Raw genomic sequence first — 22,591 nt, forward strand, 5'->3', positions numbered from 1 at the left:
GTGTCCTGGATGATGTTCAAGCTTCTTGGAGCTAATCCCAATTGACATGATGAAATGCAATGTATCTAATGTTAAATGACCTAAAAATGAATGCGTGAATAAGGAGGGCAAATTTTGGGGTGTTACACCGTTCAACATAAAAACTGAAGTTATGCAACCGATTTTCCATAGTGGAGGGTTTATTCATGGGAATGATCAACACTCAGCTGCTGTGATTGAGGATGGTGACGATGAAGACGAAACTTGCGCCAACTTTTAGACGCATGGCCAGACTTGCAACAATTGGGTTGTTGTTGATGTTCCTATTGTTATTCATCGCTCTAAGTAATTTGTTTTTCATTTTTTTAAGAAAAAATCCTTATCCTATGCCTAAGGGAGAAGTGAACTTTGTTGGGAATTTCTATTATCATCAATAAAATACGATTTTATTCATCCACATCCATGATGTTTTATTTTTACTTTTTGCTTTTCTGAAAATGGTAATCACAAAAAACATGAATAAATAATAATCTTCCATCTTCAGAATATTTGGTCACAATTCACTTCTCTAAAATCAAAATATCAAATCATTATGCAGGTTGATTCTCAAACCCATTGAATACAATGATCCTACTCCCTCTCCAAAATTTGATTTCCTTGTGTTTGAAGTTGAGGAAGAGACTGATGATGAAGAAGTATCTGATGAATTATCTCGTTTACTTGAGCATGAGGAAAAAGCCATTCATCCGTTCGAAGAGTAGATTGAACTAGTCAACTTGGGTTCTATAGATGATGTGAAGGAAGTCAAGGTTGGGTCTTAACTGTGTCCAGAAGCTAAGAAGGGGTTGATTGATCTTCTTCGAGAATATTCTAATATGTTTGCTTGGTTCTATCAAGACAAGCCTGGTGTCGATTCTAAGATTGTGGAGCATAGATTGTCGTTGAAGCCAGAATGCCCGCTGTAAAACCCCAATTTTTTGACCTTAAGATCCCTCATGATATTCTCATCATATGCATTAGTATTAAGATCATACCTTGACATCCTACTTATCCCTCATTCATTGGGTTTGCATTAGGAGAGATCACCAAGCACCAAGTTGATTGTATCATACTTTGTATTTTATCATTTACTAACCAAAATACCAAAAATATGTTATTGTATAGTTTGACTCTTTTTGTAGGTAGTGCACATGCTCACCTTTGATCTATCAAGCTCATATCTAGGGTTTGAGACCCTCATTGCAAGGAGTTCAATCAAGATTGGTTTAATGTTGCTCTAAGTATCATATATGGGTCCCGATGATCTCCACATATTATTTTGATCAAGAAATCATCAAGAGTTTGAAGTTGGCTTGCCTTGGAAATCCTAATTCAACTGGGTATCTTATGTGACTTCTTCAACAAGCTTCTTCAACAATTGATAAAATATTTCAAGGAATACTTCACATTTAATCATATTATGCATATATGATCCTCCATGAGTCCCAAAAGGCAAGAGAATAGCAAGCTAGCAAGTTGGTTCATGGTGGTTGACCAGAGGACGTCAACTAATCAAAACTGGGGTTCCCTAGACCCTATCTCCTACACTTTTTGTCATATAAAAATGATTCCAAGAGAAAAGTTACTATAAATGACATTCCAAACAACTTTCATGTTTAGGTCTAGATCTAGTTTTTCATGGAAAGTCATTTTTTATGGTGAAAGATTATATGTCATTTTGTCTAAACCCTAATTTGAAGGTCAACTTTCCAAGACCATAACATGCTCAATTTTTATGAGATGAAAGCCATTAAAGTTGCATGATCAAATGCAAGGTGTATAATTCAACATTTATGTTTAGAGGAAGAGCAAATTAAACTTTTAAATGCATGTGATATGAGGAGACATTATAGGTCATTTTGGACCAATGCCATTGAACAAGTGATTTTCCTCAACTTCTAAAATGCATAACGCCTTCATAATAAATCCAAATAAGGTAAAACTTGTGACCATTTTGAAGGACTTTGAGATCGTTACAACTTTGATAAAGGAAGTTTTCTCATTTGAAGCTCATACAAAAAGTTAGCCAAGGTGGAAGAAGTGAACATATGGCTTGACACTTAGAATTTTTTTGATATGTTTGATTTTCCAAACTTCCACCTCAAAATTTATCATGATCCAAGCTTCAAATGAAAAAGTGTTCAACATGAAAGTTGTTCCTCTTGATCTAAAATTTCCAAAAAGTCCAAATTCATCCCATTTGGGCATAGTATGAGTGACTTACGCATGGCTTGAACTTGGATCACCATTTGACATAATTGAACTTCCATTCTCTTACACAATTGCATGGCTTGTTAACATGACTTCAACAATGTTTGTACACGATTTTGGACCTGAAGGAATGATTACATGGGCCTGTTATACACCCATGCATCCATATAAAGGCAATTGTTATTTTTGGAGTTTTGAAAGAATGTGCAATTATCAAGTGCTTCGTCTATAAATAGAACCCTCCATGATCAGAATTAAGGACCCTTGCGCACCAGCTTTGAATCCCCAAACCCAAACCCTCTCATTCAAAGGATAACCTTGAGGATTTCCATTGAAAATTGAGTTTGAATCTTCACTATTTTGAGAATCAAATCTCCAAGAGTCCTGCTTCCTTTTTGATTCATTTTCATTCCATCAAGTGTCCAGAGTAAGGCTAAGTGAAATTGGAAGCAAGACCGTGACCATCTGAACCTGCAGTGGAGGTGATTTTCTCCTTTTTTCATATCTTCGATTCTCACTCAATTCTCTATAATTCTTCTTGATTTTTGGTTGTCTGAAGTCCTACCAATGTAGGCAACAAGATTGAGTTGCTTTGAGGTCAAATCGAAGCAACTCAGATCATGATCCTCAAATTTCAACTCCCTGTATCTTTCAATATACTTGGAGTTAGATGAAATTGAGGCCAGACTCGAGGTCCTAAGCATGTTTACTTTAAATTCATGTCCTCCTTTTTTATTTTGGTGATGGTTGAGGGTGTACCAGCCCGGTGAGGTCCACCGGAGAAGAAGACCAGAGCTGTAGCTCCGGCGGTGTATTGGCACGCTTCTGAACCATATGATCCTTTCAAACATTTTAATCTCACGAGTTGGTTTTAATTACCATCCCTGCAACGCATTGACTCATGTCCATTATGGAACGCGAGTTGAGATCCACTTTAACATTTTCTGATTTTCATTTTATTTGACTTATTTTCATTAATTCATATTAATTTTAATATTCATCCAAAAAATATGAGACTTTCACCAAAAAAATTTAAATAAATTCCTACTTCATTTTTTGAATTAAAATTATTTTTAGATCATTATTAATATTTTTCATGATTTAATTGTTTTTGTGCATATTTTTAATTGTTTAAAAATAGTTTTAAGTTTCAAAAAATATTGAAACTTTTTCTCCAAGGTCCTTTGACCTTGTTTGACCTATGATAAATCTCATGGCTATTTCTTTGGTGTTTAGATGAGGTTTTAGGATTTTGACCAACCATAATTTAATTTAATGCATTATTTAATTGATTTTTAATTGTTTAATTGCAAATAAATTATGTTGAGCTATTTGCATTGACTTGTTGAGTTTGACTTATGTTGTTGGTCTTTGGTTAAGGTTGATTTGACTTTGTTGAGTCAAAATCATTGGATTTGGGGGATTGATGAAATGTACATTTCATTTCCCAAAATGAATGAATGATTTTAATTTGATAAAAGTCCTCATTTGACGTGTGTTGATTCCATTTCCTCTCCCTCTTCATCTCAATTCTATTCTTTCTCCATCCATTTCATTGGCCTATGATATCTCTATATCCTAAGGCTAGTTGATTGCAAAATCAACATAAGTATGGAAGGGATTAGGTCCACCCTTTTGTCATTTCTTTTTGTGTGTGGTATGTTTTAGGAGCATGGGTCATTATAGCATGCCTCTAACATGCATTAAAACCAAAATTTTATTGCCCGACCTCAAATAGTTGTGACTTCTACATAAGTCCAATTACGATTGCTTAACATATCGCTAAATTTTGACACAAAAAAGGCATATCATTCTAGTAAGTGAGATTGTAAGTCTCCCCTCTTTCATGGTATTATGTGGAAACTTGGTCTTTTTTCCTTCCTTTGGAATATGTCTTGGTTCAAGGATCCATGCTTGTGAATAGTGGGTTGAGTGTTCTCCAAAGAATGACTCAAACATCAAAAACAAAAGCAATACTAACTTCTAATCAACTAACAACTAACATTTAATTTCAAGCCATTTATTTTTATGCTCTTTAAATTTAAGTATTTATTCATTCACCATTATTCATACCATTTAACCTGTTTACTTTAATGCCATTTTCATTTTGCTCACTTGAGCCATACTTTGTGATTATATTGTGATTGTATATACTTGTTTGTGTTTGTGGTCTTTTGACCTTAATGTACATAATAACAACAAAAACCCTAAAAAATGTTTGTGTGGACTATTGGATTTGATCTGAGACATTGGAATTAGAATTAGGAAACACTCCCTATGCAAAAGGACTTGGTCAATGCCAACTTTCATGAAACCAAGTGCTTGTGAAGTGAACTTTCATCTGATGCAAGTATTGAGATCCCTTTTGAGTTCATCTGCTACATGATCTTGTTGAAGCTGTTATTTTGAACTTGTGTCTAATGCACTATTCTGAGCTATTCAAGGAGTATGTCATCTGATACATGAGAGATTATGAAGAAGATCATGAAGTTGCTAGCTTGGATGTGGCTATCTTTATTTGATGCCTTGTTCTTCATCTTGCTATGTGTATATTGATATTTCTTGATTCTAAAGTCCAAGGGAAAATTGGGTTTCTATATGACATTCTTGTCTATTGGATTGCATCCCATTGGTCAGATCTTTTCAACTCTCAACTTTTAAATTTTGCTTAGGATTAGTCTCTTCATCCCCTCCCCATTTCTTTAATTTCAAATCTCTCCCTCCTTTAAAATCTTCTTTGTTTGTGATTTCTAAACTTAGACCATCTTGCAAAATAGAAACTTTGACTTTAGATCATTTCATTTTCAAACTTCTTTTCCTAATCAAACTTGTAAATGAATCTAATCATATTGACATAAAATTTCAAAAGAAAAATAGAACTAACACTCATTCAAACCTATTAGGCCCTTTGTGCCTTTCTTAAACTTAAAATTTTGTTAAAAGTAAATCACTCACTTTGAAATTGATACCACAAACTACGAGGTTTTGATCCCTCATTTTATATTGGGACGTAAGCCCAAGTCTGAAGGTCTTGTCAAACACAAAAATTTAATTAATGAATTCTTTTCTCATCCCCACACTCTATTTATTGCAAACATCATTTTGTACAAAATACATATGCACACAAAAAAGGGCTCCCTAGGAGTATTTAGGACACTTTGGGTGCTAACACCATCCCTTTGTGTAACCAACCCTCTTACCTGTAATCTCTGGCATTTTATTAGTTTTGATTTGAAAACTTCTTATCTTTGGGTTTTGTTCGTACTTTTCCCTTTTCCCTTGGAAACAATAAAAGCGCGGTGGCGACTCTGGTTTTATTGATGTTAAGTTTATCCATAGCTTAATGGTCATGAATTTACAGCTACATAAATTAAGTGGCGACTCTACTGAGGAGTAGTCCCCAGTGGGTTTAACCTACCTTTTTGTGTGTATAGAATTGTATATTTGATGTATGTATATTTGTTTGTATGATATAATCTGCATGTTGTGCTTGGTGATCTCTGAGTGGTGAGATATGTTCTAACCCGAACTTGAGTGCACTTAAGATAGGAGGATGGTATAGTCATGTTCGACTTGTGTGGAGTAGTCCTTAGCAAGTTGGCTTGAGACCCATCTACTCAATGGTGACCCTTTTGGAGTTATTGATGTCACACAAGTTATTTGTGGTTAAGCATTACTTACTCTGATTTGGGGTCCGAGAAGCTGAGGATCGTAGAACATTTAACCCATCTTGGCCTATCTAGGACATAGTGCGGAGACTGTTCAAGTGTAGACTTGATAACAGTTGTTACACAATACTACACTCAGACGAGTTTCTCTTGAGAATATTATGGGTTGATGAGTCAGTCATCCTAACCTGTAATATCCGATAGATGGAATTAAGACTATGGGAACTTTTTAGAACATGATCTATATGTTTTATCCTTAGTACACTCCTTTGGGATGGTTCTTAACCAAACTCCATGCTCGTGACTCACAACAAACCCTTGATTCTTGGTTGATCCAATCAAGTCTTGTCAATATCAATGGAACTTAGGTATTGATAAGGTGAAAACCATAATCCACCAAAATGGATGATTGCTCTTGATAATGACTCAATTCATCCCTTGACCTTTATTTGTTTGCCTTGTGTGTGATCCCTTATTTGTAATTGTTGCATTCATGCATTCATGCGCATCATAACATTCATCACACAATAATTTCAAGGAACTGAGGTCTTATTTGCAAATATTTTTAGACCATGGATTATGGACGAAGGAACACTAAGAAGTACAGTTTCAGATGTCCCGACTTGAAAGAGTTAAGGAAGCTATCATCTTTAGTATTAGATCCCTTGGAGTTCAAGCAATATCATGGGAAGCTTCTGTCTATATTGTATGATGATGTGGTTGAAGGACTCTTGAGTGTATTGGTTCAGTTCTATGACCCTCTCTACCATTGCTTCACTTTCCCCGATTATCAGCTTGTGCCTACGTTGGAGGAGTATGCCCATCTCTTGGGAATACCTGTTTCCGACAAAGTGCCTTTTAGTGGATTGGAGGAGATTCCCAGATCTTATCTTATAGCTGAAGCCCTTCATCTGAAGAAGTCTGAGATTGAGGCTCATTGGGCGAAGAAAGAATGAATGTTTGGGTAGACTTCTGAGTTCCTCATCAAGGAAGCTACTGCCTTTGCTCAAGCCGGTAGTGTGGATGATTTTGAATCGATCTTTTTATTTTGGGTTGACTTTTGAGTTCCTCATCAAGGAAGCTACTGCCTTTGCTCAAGCCGGTAGTGTGGATTATTTTGAATCCATCTTTTTATTGCTCATCTATGGTTTGGCTTTGTTCCCTAACATTGACGGTTTTGTTGATGTTAACGCCATTAGACCTTTCTTGATTAAGAATCCTATGCCTACTATGTTAGGTGATTTGTACTTCTCTTTGCATGTAAGGAATTCTAAAGGTGGTGGAACGATTGTGTGATGTGTTCCTCTTCTGTACAAGTGGTTTATTTCGCACTTGCCTCAGACGCCTACTTTTATGGAGAACAAACAATGTCTATGATGGTTTTCTTATAACAATCAAAGAGGAAGTGTAAAAGCAGATTCATATGGCAGTAAAGATATGGCCGTAAGGATCAAAGAGGAAGTGCAAAAGTAGATTGACGGTGGTTTTCTTGTTACCTCCGAGTATCTGCAGTGGGTGGCCAATATTGTGTCTGTTCCTAAGAAAGATGGAAAAGTACGCATGTGCGTTGATTATAGAGATTTGAACAAAGCTAGTCTGAAAGATGATTTTCCTCTACCACACATTGATATGTTGGTAGAAAAGACAGCTAAATTCAAAGTCTTTTCATTTATGGACAGATTTTCCGGTTATAATCAGATCAAGATGGAACTTGAACATATGGAGAATACCATATTCATTACACCCTGGGGAACATTCTATTATATAGTGATGCCTTTCGGTTTAAAGAATGTTGGTGCAACGTACCAGAGAGGTATGACCACTCTTTTTCATGATATGATACATAATCAGATTAAAGTTTATGTTAATGATATGATTGCCAAATCAATTGATGAAGAAGAACATGTTGAGCGTTTGAGGAAGTACAAACTCCGCTTGAATCCCAATAAATGTACTTTTGGTGTTCGTTCTGGTAAGTTGTTGGGCTTTATTGTCAGTGAGAAAGGTACTGAAGTTGATCCTGCCAAGGTTAAGCAATACAAGAAATGCATACACCAAAAACTGAAAAGCAAGTTAGAGGTTTTCTTGGCCGCTTGAACTATATCTCAAGATTTATATTGCATATGACTGCCACAGGTGCGCCTATTTTCAAGATTCTTCGGAAATATCAGTCTTGTGAATGGACCAAAGATTTCCAGAAAGCTTTTGACGGTATCAAAGAATATTTGCTTGAGCCTCCATTTCTGTCTCCGCCAGGTGAAGGAAGACCTTTGATCATGTATTTGACTATGCTTGAAGAAAGTATGGGTTGTGTTCTTGGTCAGCAAGACGAATCTGGGAAGAAAGAATATGCAATTTACTACCTCAGTAAGAAGTTCACTGACTATGAGACTCGGTATTCTATGCTTGAAAACACTTGTTACGCATTGGCTTGGGCTACTAAGCGTCTGCGCCAATATATGTTGAATCATACTACTTGGTTGATATCTAAATTGGATCCAATCAAGTGCATTTTTTAGAAACCTGCTTTAACTGGGAGAATTTCTCGTTGGCAGATGTTGTTATCTGAGTATGAGTACCGATCTTAAAAATCGATTAAAGGTAGTGTCTTGGCTGACCACTTGGCTCACCAACCGATTGAAGATTATCAGTCAGTATATTATGATTTTCCCGACGAAGAGATTTTTTACTTGAAGATGAAAGATTGTGATGAACCATTGCTTGAATAAGGGCCAGAACCTAGTTCCCGTTGGGGCATGGTATTTGATGAAGTTGTTAATTCGTATGATAATGGCATTGGGGCAGTCATTATTACTCCTCAAGGCACCTATTTTCTGTTTACAGCTAGATTAACTTTCAAGTGTACAAACAATATGGCTGAGTATGAAGCTTGCATTATGGGGCTTGAAGAGGCCATTGATTTCAGAATCAAGTATCTTGACGTCTATGAAGATTCAGCTTTGGTTGTCAATCAGATCAAAGGTGAATGGAAGATGAATCAACCCGATTTGATACCATATAGAGACTATGTGAGGAGGATTTCAACTTTCTTTATAAAGGTTGGGTTTCATCATATCTCTCAAGATGAAAATCGGATGGCAGATGCTCTTGCAACGTTGACTTCAATGATTATGGTGAAATTTTGGAATGAAGTTCCAAATTTGACTGTGATGCGTCCTGATAGGCTAACTCATGTGTATGCTGTTGAAGAAGTTAAAGATGAAAAGCCATGGTATTATGATATCAAATGTTTCCTCCAAAGTCAGGTTTACCCGTTTGGGGCATCTTTAGAAGATAAAAAGACAAGATTAGCTGGAAACTTCTACTTGAATGGTGATGTGCTTTACAAGAGAAAATTCGACATGGTTTTGCTCAAATGCGTGGATAGACACGAAGCAGACATGTTGATGACTGAAGTCCATGAAGGTTCCTTTGGTACTCATTCCAGTGGACATGCTATGGCAAAGAAGATGTTGAGAGCAGGTTACTATTGGCTGACAATGGAATCTGATTGTTGCAAGTTTATGAAGAAATGCCACAAGTGTCAAATTTATGCAGATAAGATTCATGTTCCTTCGACAATGTTGAATGTCATTTCCTCTCCATGGCCCTTCTCTATGTGGGGAATTGATATGATTGAGCCCAAATCTTCGAACGAACATCGTTTAATTCAGGTGGCTATTGACTACTTCACAAAGTGGGTTGAAGCGACATCATACGTAAATGTAACCAAGCAGGTTGTTCTGAGGTTTATCAAGAATCAGATTATATGCCGTTATGGTGTGCCAAGTAAGATCATTATTGATAATGGATCAAACTTGAACAATAATATGGTTGAAGCTCTTTGCAAAGACTTCAAGATTGCACACCATAATTCTTCTCCCTACAGATCCAAGATGAATGGGGTTGTTGAAGCAGTGAATAAGAACATCAAGAAGATCAATCAGAAAATGGTGGTAACCTACAAATATTGGCATGATATGCTCCTATTTGCTTTGCATGGGTACCTTACATCCGTCCACACTTCAACAGGGGCAACCCTTTTCTCTCTCGTTTATGGCATGGAAGTTGTGCTCCCAATAGAGGTTGAGATCCCATCATTATGTGTCTTGATGGAAGCTAAGTTAACAAAAGCTGAATGGTGCCAGACCAGATATGATCAACTGAATTTGATTGAAGATAAGAGATTGACTGCCATGTGTCATGGTCTGTTATATAAGCAATGAATGAAGAATACATTTGATAAGAAGGTCAGGCTTCGTGTGTTCAAAGAAGGTGACCTTGTGCTCAAGAAAATTTTATCTTTTAAACCTGATGCTAGGGGAAAATGGACTCCTAATTATGAAGGCACATATGTTGTGAAGAGAGCCTTTTTAGGTGGTGCTTTGATTCTTATAACTATGGATGGTGAAGAGTTCACTTGTCCTGTGAACGTCGATGCAGTAAAGAAATACTTCGCCTAAAAAAGAAACGAATAGCTCACTAAGTTGAAAACCCGAAAGGGCGGCTTAGACAAAAATGAGAGTCTCGGTGGATTGAAAATCCGAAAGGGTGATCCAGGAAAAAGTTAGAGACATAAAACATAAAATTTATCCCGCTATATTGAGCACCCCACCTTGGGGTAATCTAGGCAAAAATTAGGGATTATGGCAGGTAATTGCATTCGGTTAGTCCTGATCATTGGAGTAGTTCTGAGCAAGTCGTTTGATTCTGATTCGTCATTCTCAACCGAAGCTAAGAGCACCTTGGATATTGAAGTGGATATGGAGAGTAGTGATCATTTTATTCAATGTAGCCCTTTTCCATATAAATTACCATTTTTCAACTTTTGTAAAGATCTATGGAGTCTTGTCATTTACAGGCTACCATCCTATTAAATAAAGTTGAGGTTTTTTATTCAATTATTTCTAGTCTTATTTATTTTAAGCTAAATAAAATTGAATTTTTATGATGATAATCTTGAAATAAATTAATAAATAAAAATCATGTTTTCTTAGGAATATAAAAGCAATTATCTTAAGAACAATCGATTTCAACAAGGAATATCAACAACAGTCCGAGAACAGGTAAGTCTTGACAATACGAAGTCTTGTTGGTCTTCCCTAAGCAGTTGGTTTGGTCATTTTTCCCAAATAACCATTATTTATCCCTAGTAGAGTTGAGCTGGTGATCGGTCCCTTTTGTAAACTTTTTCCCCAACTGAGTTGTAGGCTCACATCCTTAGCAGTTTGCCTAGATCCTCCGTGCAAAGTTTTATCTCTTGTACTCCCCAACGGATTTCATCTTCAGATACGACAGTGTTGATTCTGAATAGTATTTGATTTGGTCCCCTGCGAGGTTGTCTCCCATTTGATATGGTGTTGACCTAAAATTCCCTGTAGAGTTGACAACTTGAATCCTCAGCAGATATTGTCTCTTTCCCCAACCAAGATTGAGTTTTTTAGAGACAAATGATTTATATTCATCCCCAATATTTTTCTCCAGTTGGTGTTTCCATCTTGTTGAGATTAGCCGAGTGTTGCAGCGGTGATTCAAATCTCGAATATTTGTATCTTTTGTGATTGTTTGTCGGCATAATTATAATCATATACATACATATTCATGCATGAAAACACAACATCTGATATTTAATTGCGCATTTTATTGCATTTGATTTCTTTATTCTGATCCCCTACTTCGAGGATATCATTTCCCCATGCAGATTTGGTGCGTCTGTCCTCCTTCAATTGTAGAGTGTCATCCCCTTAAGTAGAAAGAGTTTAACCTTTCTTATTCCCCACTGAGTTATTTCCTCGTGGATGACTATTATTTCAGTTTCCTCTCTAGTTAATACCTAGATGAAACCACTCCCCTTGAGATATATCCTCATTGGGTTGAGTCTTTTGTTTGATCGTTTCTTTCTAGTTATTACCTAGATGGATATTTTCTGGTCCCTCAAAAGTTTATTACCCAGTAACTGGTAATTTTCTTCTCGATTTTTGAGTACATTACTTTTGCCCAATACCCAGTAAAATGTAATCTACTTCCTTTATTTTCCCCAGCGGATTCGTTATCATGTTTCCCCAGGTAGTCTATCCTTGATATGTTCATCCTAATCGATGACAGATATTCTCCCTTTGTGGTTTTCTACCCAGTAAAAAGGTAGTTGTAAGCCCTATTTCATTCCCCAGAGAGTTAATCCTTGATATAATCATCTTAGCCGTTGACGGATTTTCTCCTCTTTGTGGTCTTCTTCCCAGTAACAGGTAGTTGTAAATCCTGCTTTTCCTCTACTGAGTCTATCCTTGATATATTCATCCTAACCGATGACAAATATTCTCTCTTTGGTATTCTATCCCGTAATTGATAGATGTAATTCCTATTTTTGTCCGACAGTCTATCCTTGATATGTTCATCCTAACTGATGACGGATATTCTTCCTTTGAGTTTATCCTTGATATGTTCACTTTAACCAATGACAGATATTCTCTTTTTTGGTCTTCTTCCCAGTAACCGGTAGTTGTAAACCCTATTTGATATTTTTCCCAGCAGGTTATTCTTACCCAGTAACCGGTAACGAATATACCTCATTTTTCTCAGCGAGGCATCCTTGATATGTTTACCCTAATCGGTAACGGATGTCCCTCTATCAGAGTACATTATCTTTACCCAGTAACTGGTAATAAATAATATACTTTTGGTACTCCTATTTTGAAGTTCATTCTTCCCTAGTTGAGTTTGGCTCGAGTATTTCAGCTTTGTTCTGATTTACCCATTTCCCCCGCAGATTTTTCCTTATTCCCCTAACCGAGTCATTCCATTGATTTATTTTCATGGAAATTCCTCTCGTATCCTCAATAGTTTTTAAGTCGTAGCCTGACCTATGCATAACCGCTTATCCCCCAGAGTGTCTGTGTCCCAAGTGAGTGTTCTCTATGGAATGCATTATGCTCCCGTGGACTTTTAGTCTCTCCGGATTCTTTTCCTTTGTGGCAATATTTTCCCCACAAAGATTACTTTTAACATTCATACCATATGCATCATGAGGTCTCTTAGAGACCAATATTTGTTTCTATATGTTGTTATTTAAGTTCATTCTACTGAGTCGATATGAAGATTTTAACCTTCACATCCTTAATTAGAATGTCCTTAATTAGGGGCAGCTGTAAGACCCAAATTTTGGCCCTAAGATCCCTTATGTCATCTCATCATATGCATTGACTTTGGGATAACACCTTGGCATCCTCCTTATCCTTCATTGATTGGGTTTGCATTGGGAGAGGTCACCAAGCACATTTGATTGTATCATGCTTTATTTTTCATTATTTTCTAACAAAAATACCAAAAATATGTCCATGTATAGCTTTGTAGGTAGTGTGTGCATTCACCAAGGCCTCATCAAGCTCATATCTAGGGTTTAAGACCCTCAATGCAAGGATATCAGTCAATAAATGGTTAAAATTGGTTCTAGACATCATATATGGGTCCCCATGATCTTCACATATCATTTTTATCTATAAATCATCAAGTGTTTGAAGCTTGTTTGCCTTGGAAGCCCTAATTCATCTAGGTATCTTGTGTGACTTCCTCGAAAAGTTTCTTCAACATTTGAATTAATATTTCAAGGTATACTTCATATTACATCATCTTAGACATATATGATCCTCCATGAGTCCCAAATATCAATAGAATGTCAAGTTTTCAAGATGGTTCATGGTGGTTGACCAGAGAAAGTTAACTGGTCAAAACTGGGGTTCCCTAGACCCTATATCCTACAATTATTATCATATGAAAATGATTCCAAGATTAAAGTTACTCCTCATGACATTCCAAACAACTTTCAGGTTTAAGTTAAGAGACAATTTTTCTTGGAAAGTCATTTTTTATGGTGAATGATTATAGGTCATTTTGTCTGAACCCTAGTTAGGAGGTCAACTTATAAGGACCATAACTTTCTCAATTCTTATGATATGAAAGCCATTCAAGTTACATGATCAAATTCTAGATTACTTTTTCAAATTTTATGTTTGGAATAAGTTCAAATTCAACTTGCGAATGCATGTGCCAAGAGGAAACATTATAGGTCATTTTGGGCCATTACCATTGAACAAGTGATTTTCCTCAACTTCTAAAATGCATAACTCCTTCATGCCAAATCCAAATGAGGTCAAATTTCTTACCAAATTGAAGAGTTTAGAAAGAGCTACAATTTTGATGAAGGAACGTTTCCCATTTGAAGTTCATAACAAATGTTGTTCAAGGTGGAAGAAGTGAACATTTGGCTTGATACTTAGAAACTTTTCAAATATGTTTGATTTTCCAAACTTCCACCTCAAAATTCATCTTGATCCAAGCTTCAAATGGAAACATGTTCAACATTAAAGTTGTTCCCCTTGATCTCACCTTTCCAAAAAGTCCTAGATCACCTCATTTGTAAAAGAAATGAAGGACTTGCACACGAGGTTCTTTTCAAGGGACCATTTGAATGGATTTCACCTTCACATTTCAAATTAAAATGCATGGCTACATGATATGATTTCAGCATTGTACACAAGCACTTTTGGACCTGAATACATCACTTGATGGGCCTATCACACGCCCATGCAAGCATGCAATGCAAATTGCTAAATTTGGAAAAATTTGGAAGTGTGTGGAAATGAATCACATTCGCTATAAATACAACCCTCATGGCTCAGAATTGAAGACCTCATGCCCAAGCTTTAAACCTGCAATCTAAACCCTCACCATTAAAGGATAATCTTGAAGGTTTTCATTTGAAAATCGAGCTTCAATTCTCATTTTGTTTTGAGATTGAAACTCCAAGAGTCCAAGCTTTTTTGTGATCCTAGTCACCTCCTACAAGCTTCTGAAACCAAGCCAAGGACAATTGTAATCAAGATCAAGCAAGGTCAAAGCTCTTTCAAAGGTAATTTTTCAGAATTTTCATCTCTTTGATTCTCTCTCAATTCTTCATTATTCTTTGGGATTTTTGGTTGGCTGAAGTCCTACCAATGTAGGGAACAAGATTAAGTTGCTTTGAGGTCAAAACGAAGTAACTCTATTCATGATCCTCAAAATTCAAATCCTTATATCTCTTGATATACTTGGAATTGAAGAAAATTGAGGCCAGATTCGAGCTCCTGAGCATTTTTTCTTTAAATCCATGTCCTTGTTTTTCATTTTTATGGTGGTTGGTGGTGAACCAGTCCGGTGAGGTCCACCCGAGAAGACAACCTGGGCCCTAGCTACGGTGGTGTGGTGGCTTGCTCCTATCCATCAGATCTTCCCTCCACGTTCTAATCTTGATCATCCAATGTGATTACCAACCATGCCACGTGTTTGACTCAAGTGTTGGTGGAATGCGCACTTCTGGCCATCAGATCTGCCACCTCAATTAATGAGAGAGATCTGGTGACCCTTATTTTTTTGAATTTCCTTTTAATTTCTGATTTTATGTTTAATTGCTTTATTTTGTTTAATTCATAATAATTTCATTTTTAATCCAAAAAATATGGGACTTTCACCAAAAATCTTTAAATATTTTCCTCTTTCATTTTCTGAATTAAAAATATTTTTTGGATTAATTTTGATATTATTCATGAATTAAATGCTTTTGTGCATATTTTTAATTGTTTAAAAATACTTATGACTTTTCAAAAATCATGAAATTTTTTGTCTAAGGTCCTTTGACATTGTTTGACTTAGGATGAATCTCTTGGCCATTTATTAGGTATTTTGAGGAGGTTTTAGGTTTTGACCAATTTAATTTGTATTTTAATTCATTTTTAATTTGATTTTTAATTGATTAAATGTGTAAAAATTATGTTGAGCCATTTTTATGGTTGTGATCTTTGACTATTTATTTGGGCCTTGGTCAAGGTTATTTGACTTTTGTTGGATTAAAATCATTGGATTTGGGGGATTGATGAAATGTACATTTCATCTCCCAAAATGAATGAATGATTTTAATTTGATAAAATTCCTCCTATGACCAATTTGTGTTTCTCTCTTTCCCATCCCCCTTCATCTTCATCCTTATTCTTTCTCATTCCTTTCATTGACAAATGAGATCTCAAATGTCCTAAGGCTAATTAGTTCATCAATGACCTTGTATCAGATGAACCAATACAAGTATGGATGAGATAGACTCATCCCTCTCGATCTTTTCTTTTAGTCTGTGGTATGTTTTAGGAGTTTGATTCATTATACCAAATCTCTAACATGCATTAACACCTAAATTTCTATTTCCCGACCTCAGATAGTTATGACTTCTACATAAGTCCAATTACGATTGCTTAACATTGATCTAAATTTGACCATAAAGGTATATCATTCTAGTAAGTGATATTGTAAGTCTCCCATCCTTCATGGTATTGTGTGGAAACTTGGCCTTTTTTCCTTTCTATGGAAGATGTCTTGGTTCAAGGATCCATGCTTGTGAATGGATGGTTGAGTGTTCTCCAAAGAATGACTTAATCAATTAAAAAGCAAAACACCACTAACACTTGACTAACATTTGACTAACTCTTATTAATATTGATTTACTTTTCAAGTCATTTACTTTATGCAATTTAATTTTTAGTCATTTATCATTCATTTCCATTTACATTTCATTAAATTTATTTATGTTTATACCATTTTCACTTTGCTCAATTGAGCCACATCTTGTTATTGTATATATTTGTTTGTTCATTTTGATTTTTGTTTGTGGTCTTAGGACCTTAAAACACTTAATAAACAACAAAAACGCTAAAAAAATATATGGTATATTGTTGATCTTGATCTAGACTTTTGGACTTAGGATTAGGCAACATTCCCTGTGCAAAAAGGACTTGGTCAATGCCAACATTTTGAGACCAAGTTATTGAGAATTGAGCCTTCATATGATGCAAGCCGTGGAACTCTATTTGAATTCATCTGCTACATTGTTTTAGTGCTAATTGCTATTTTTATCTTATGTCTGATGCTTTTTTCTGAGTTGATCAAAGGAGTATTTCATCTGCTACATGAGAAGACAAAGAAGACGGCTAGCTTTGGGATGTGCTTGCTTGGATGTGGATATCTTTATTTGATTCCTTGATCTTCATGATGTATGATATTGCTAATTGCTTGTTGGTTATTGATTGATTCAAAGTCCAAGGGAAAATGAGTTTTTATATGACATTCTTGTCTGTTAGATTGCATCCAATTGGTCAGATCTTTTCAACTCTTAACTTTTAATTTTATGATTAGGATAGCCTCTTCATCTCCTACCACTTCTTAAATTTCAAATATCTCCCCCCTTTCAAAAACTTTCTTTGCTTATGATTTCAAACTTACACCTTATTTCAAATAGAAACTTTGACCTTATACCATTGAATTTTTGAAATTCCTTTTCTTAAAATCGAACTTGTAAATAAACTTAATCATATTGCCTTAAAATTTCAAAAGACAAAAAGAACTAACAATCTCATTCAAATTTTCGGCCTTTTGTGCCCCTTTTTCTCTTAAAATTTTTATTAAAAGAAATTCACTCATTTTAAATTTTTTACCATGAACTACGAGGTATTGATCCCTCATTTTTATGTTGGTACGTAGGCACAAGTCTGAAGGTCTTATAAAACACAAAAATATAATCAATAAATTCTTTTTTCATCCCCACACTCTATTTTTCTCAAACCTCTTTTATACCAAATACATATGCACAAATAAAAAGGGCTCCCTAGGAGTACCTATGACACTTTGGCTGCTAACACCTTCCCTCTGTGCAACCAACCCCCTTACCTGTAATCTCTGGCATTTTATTAGTTTTGATTTGAAAACTTCTTATCTTTGGGTTTTGTTCGTACTTTTCCCTTTTCCTTTGGAAAAAATAAAAGCGCGGTGGCGACTCTGGTTTTATTGATGTCAAAACCATGTCCTTACTTTTCATTTTTGTGGAGTATTGTGGTGGACCAGTCCGGTGAGGTCCACCGAAGAAGATGACCGGAGCTAGGGCTCCGGTGGTGCGTTGGCATCTTCCAAACCATCAAATCCCTTTGAAATGTTTTAATCTTGGCATTTCCTTTTGATTACCACACGTGTGATGCTTTGACTGAGGTGTATCATGGATAGCGCGCGCTTGGCCATCAGATCTTCCACCTCAATTAATAAGGGAGATCTGATGACCCTTGATTTTTGGTATTTTCGGTTTTTTCATTTAATGGCCTTATTTTGTTTAATTCATAATAAATCCATTTTTAATCCAAAAATCTTTAAATATTTTTATCTTCCATATTCTTAATTAAAATTATTTTTTGGATTAATTTTTTCGGTATTTTTCATGAATTAAATCTTTTTGTGCATTATTTTAATTGTTTAAAAATACTTCTGAGTTTCTAAAAATTGTGAATTTTTTTCTAAGGTCCTTTGACCTTGTTTGACCTAGGATAAATCCCTTGGTCATTTATATGGTGTTTTGAAGGGATTTGAGGTTTTGTCCAAATTAAAATGCATTTAAATTCATTTTTTAATTGATTAAATGTTTAAAAATTGTGTTGAGTCATTTTTATGGTCTTTTGATGTTTAACTTTCTGTTTGGCCCTTGGTCATGGTTGATTTGACTTTTATTGGATCAAAACCATTGGATTTAGGGGATTGATGAAATGTACATTTCATCTCCCAAAATGAATGGATGATTTTGATCAGATGAAATTCGTCTCATGATCAGTTTGTGTTTTTATTTCCCCCTCCCTATTCATCTTCATCCTATTCTTCCCCATTTCCCTCATCTGACCAATGAAATCTCTAATATCTAAATGCTAATTGATTCATCAATGACCTTGTGTCAGATGAATCAATACAAGTATGACTGAGATAGGTCCCTCCTATTTTATTTTAGTGTGTGGTATGTTTTAGGAGTTTGGTTCTTTGTACCAAATCTCTAACATGCATTAACACCTATATTTTTATTGTCCGACCTCAGATAGTTGTGACTTCTACATAAGTCCAATTACGATTGCTTAACATAGAGCTAAATTTGACCCTCAAGGCATAAATTCTAGTAAGTGAGATTGTAAGTCTCCCATTCTTCATGGAATTGTGTGGAGACTTGACCTCTTTTTCCTTTCATGGGAGCTAGTGGCATACTTGTTGAATTATCCAAGTTGGAGCCCTTCTCATGGAAGATGTCTTGGTTCAAGGATTCATACTTGTGAATGAATGGTTGAGTATTCTCCAAAGAATGACTTAATCAATTAAAACTCAATACTAACATTTGACTAACCTTTGACTAACTCTTATTAAGATTGCTTTACTTTCAAGTGATTTACTTTATGCAATTTAAATTTCAGTCCATTATCATTCATTGTCATTTACATTTCATATAACTTGTTTATGTTTCAAGTCATTTTCACTTTGCTCATTTGAGCCATATCTTGAGATTCTATATATTGTTTGCTTGCTTTTGTTTTATTTGGGGTCTTAGGACCTTATAACATTTAATAACAAGAAAAACCCTAAAAAACATTTTGTGGACTGTTGGAACTTGATCTGAGCTTTGGACATAGAATTAGGCAACATTCCATATGCTAAAGGACTTGACCAATGTCAACATTTGAGACTAAGCTATCTTTGACTATGCCTCCATTTGATGCAATACTTGAAAACTTTGATTCATCTGCTACTTTGTCTTTATGCTTAATTGTTATTTTGTTAGGATTTATGTCTGATGTTTTGTTTTGAGTTGATCAAGGAATATTTCATCTGATACATTGGAAGACAATGAAGACTGCTGGCTATTGGAGTGCTTGCTCGGATGTGACTATCTTTATTTGATTTCTTGATCTTCATAATGTCTGGATATTGCTGATTGCTTGTTTCTTGTTGTTTGATTAAATTCCAAAGTAAAATGGGTTTCTATATAAAATTATTGTCTGTTGGATTGCATCCCATTGGTCAGATCTTTTCAACTCTTAACTTTTAATTTTTGCGTAGGGTAGTCTCTTCATCTCCTCCCATTTCTTTAATTTCAAAATGTCTCCCTCTTTTCAAAAACTTTCTTTTCTTGTGATTTCAAACTTAGACATGTTTTAATGATTAGAAACTTTGGCCTTATGCCATTGAATTTTGAACTTCCTTTATTTAATTAATCTTGTAAATAAACTTAACCATATTGACTTAAATTTCAAAAGACAAAAAGAACTAACAACCCCATCTAAATGTTTGGTCTTTTGTAGCCTTTTCTTATTAAACTTTTGATTAAAATCAATCCACCAACTTCTTTGAAATTTGTACCACGAACTACAGGGTTTTGATCCCTCATTTTTATGTTGGTACGTAGGCACAAGACCGAATGTCTTATCAAACACAAAAATATAATCAATGAAATATTTTCTCCTCCCCACACTCTATTTTTTCAAACATCTTTATACCAGAAATACATGCACACATAAAAAAAGGCTCCCTAGGAGTAACCAACCCCGTTACCTGTAATCTCTGGAATTTTATTAGTTTTTGATTTGAAAACTTCTTAACTTTGGGTTTTGTTCGTACTTTTCACTTTTCCTTTGGAAACAATAAAAGCGCAGTGACGACTCTGGTTTTATTGATGTCAAGTTTATCCATAGCTTGACGGTCATGAATTTACCGCTACAATAAGTATATTGAGTGGTTTTAAATTTTGGATGGATTTTTAGTCTTGGGTTAATGTATTGAAATTATGAATCATTATTAAAATGGAATTCAAGCCATGTATTTAATGGTGGTAATTGTAATTGAATGGAGATCTTGAATATTGAATGTTAATTAGTGGTGGAGGTGCACATGGAATTGAATGATGATGAATGTATTTCAATGTAATTGGAAAATGAATTGAATTAAATGGACCTTTGAATGTTGTAATGAATATTATTTGTGGAATATTAATTGCAATTAGCTTGTGGTCATATGATGGCTAACAAAGTGATTTAAAATATGAAACTGAATCAAGATTAAAATGGACTTTGTAATGGACATGGTTTGGAATGGACATGATGTGAAAACGAATCAAGAATTATGTGATTAAGGACTTAAAGGTAGATGGTTGACTTTTTTCAACTGGTTGACCAAAAAGTAAAATGTTGACCAAAGTCAACACTTGGTCAACATCATTTGTTGCATTTTTCCTTGTGTAGTGAACATTGTAGTGGCTACTTGAATTAAATAGGCTGGATATTGAATTGGATCTTGTATGAATGATACTTGAAACTTGTAATGAATGACTTTGATGAATTTGAACATGAACCTTGAATATGAATGGACTATGACCTGAATGAACATGACTTCAAATTTGAAAGGTATCATGACTTGGAAATGGATTGAAACATGAAATGAATGAACTTGAACATGTATGACTAAAATATGAATGGACTTGAACATGTATGAAGTTAATTATCTTGAAAATGGATTGAACATGACTTCAAATGGAATGGAACTTGACATGAATCGACTATGACCAAGATTATGACTTGAACAAAATCAAGCTAGAGATCCACAACTGAAACAAGAAAAGATGGCTCATGACCAAATATGGAGTGAATCTCATTAGGCCACGAATGAAGAACTACATGATCTAACCAAAGGTACATGGACAAAACAACCAAGGCATTGTAAATGGAATGAAGCAGGCTTGAACAAACATTGACCAGATGCAATGCTATTGAATGAAAGTGATGGGGCTAGGACCTTAGGCTCAAACCAATAGACACAAGCACAAGATGAATCATTTAAGGACATGACATGAATGGAATCAAAATAAGGAACCAACATGAAGGGCCATGAACCAATGTCCACGTGATGAATCTTACCCAAGAAAATGCATCAAGCACAATGGATGATGAAGAATCAGATGAAACTAGGGTTATGGGTCCACACAAAGGGTATGGGACATGATTAGTGTTTAGGAAACCATGATCAAGTGAGGATCTCCAAATTTGGGTTTTGCTTCAACAAGAAGCCACAGTTGAATCACCAATGATATACACAATATACAAGCATCAAGAGCTACCTCCAATTAGGGATTGATTATTGATCCACCTTTAGTTGCAGAGAAACCCTAGTTTCCACTAGGTGTAAACACAAAGCATGGACTCCATGATACGTGTCCTCTTGTATTAGACCATAGTTATACAGATGAAATGAATACCTATAAGGATAAGCAAACGATTAGGGTTAGTGAACTAGATGAACATTGTGAAGGGTAGGGTGAATCTTGGGGTATGACAACTACTTATGATGTGTTTACCACTTGTCCTAGAAATAATTTCCTAAACTTGATTTCTTTTGAATTGATTTAATTCATCTTGCATGCCAAGTATCCATTGGTCGTATTCTAAGGATTCATTAATCTTTGAAGGTTCTATTTGAGAAACAAATTCTATATTCAAGCAAGCATCATTGAGATTTAGTCTTGTCGAAACTCCTTTGCTTATGTCACCAATAACTTTGTTTATCGGGTGATCATAATGGGTTCTCCATTCTTGAGGCAGTTCACTTTGATTTTTATCTTTTTGAATTTCTTCTTCTTTGTGTTCTGATTGATAAACCTTTTCATTTTTAGCAATGTATTTTGTAGGTTCTTCTGAAATATCATCATCATCATCATCATCATCATCATCATCATCATCGTCGTCATCATCATCATCATAGACCACTATATCTTATAGGGGTTAGATTCATCAAAAGATACAAGTGTTGATTCTTCAATAGTTAAAGTTCTT

The sequence above is a fragment of the Lathyrus oleraceus genome, chromosome 4 (genome assembly GCF_024323335.1).
Source record: "Lathyrus oleraceus cultivar Zhongwan6 chromosome 4, CAAS_Psat_ZW6_1.0, whole genome shotgun sequence".
Lineage (NCBI taxonomy): Eukaryota > Viridiplantae > Streptophyta > Magnoliopsida > Fabales > Fabaceae > Lathyrus > Lathyrus oleraceus.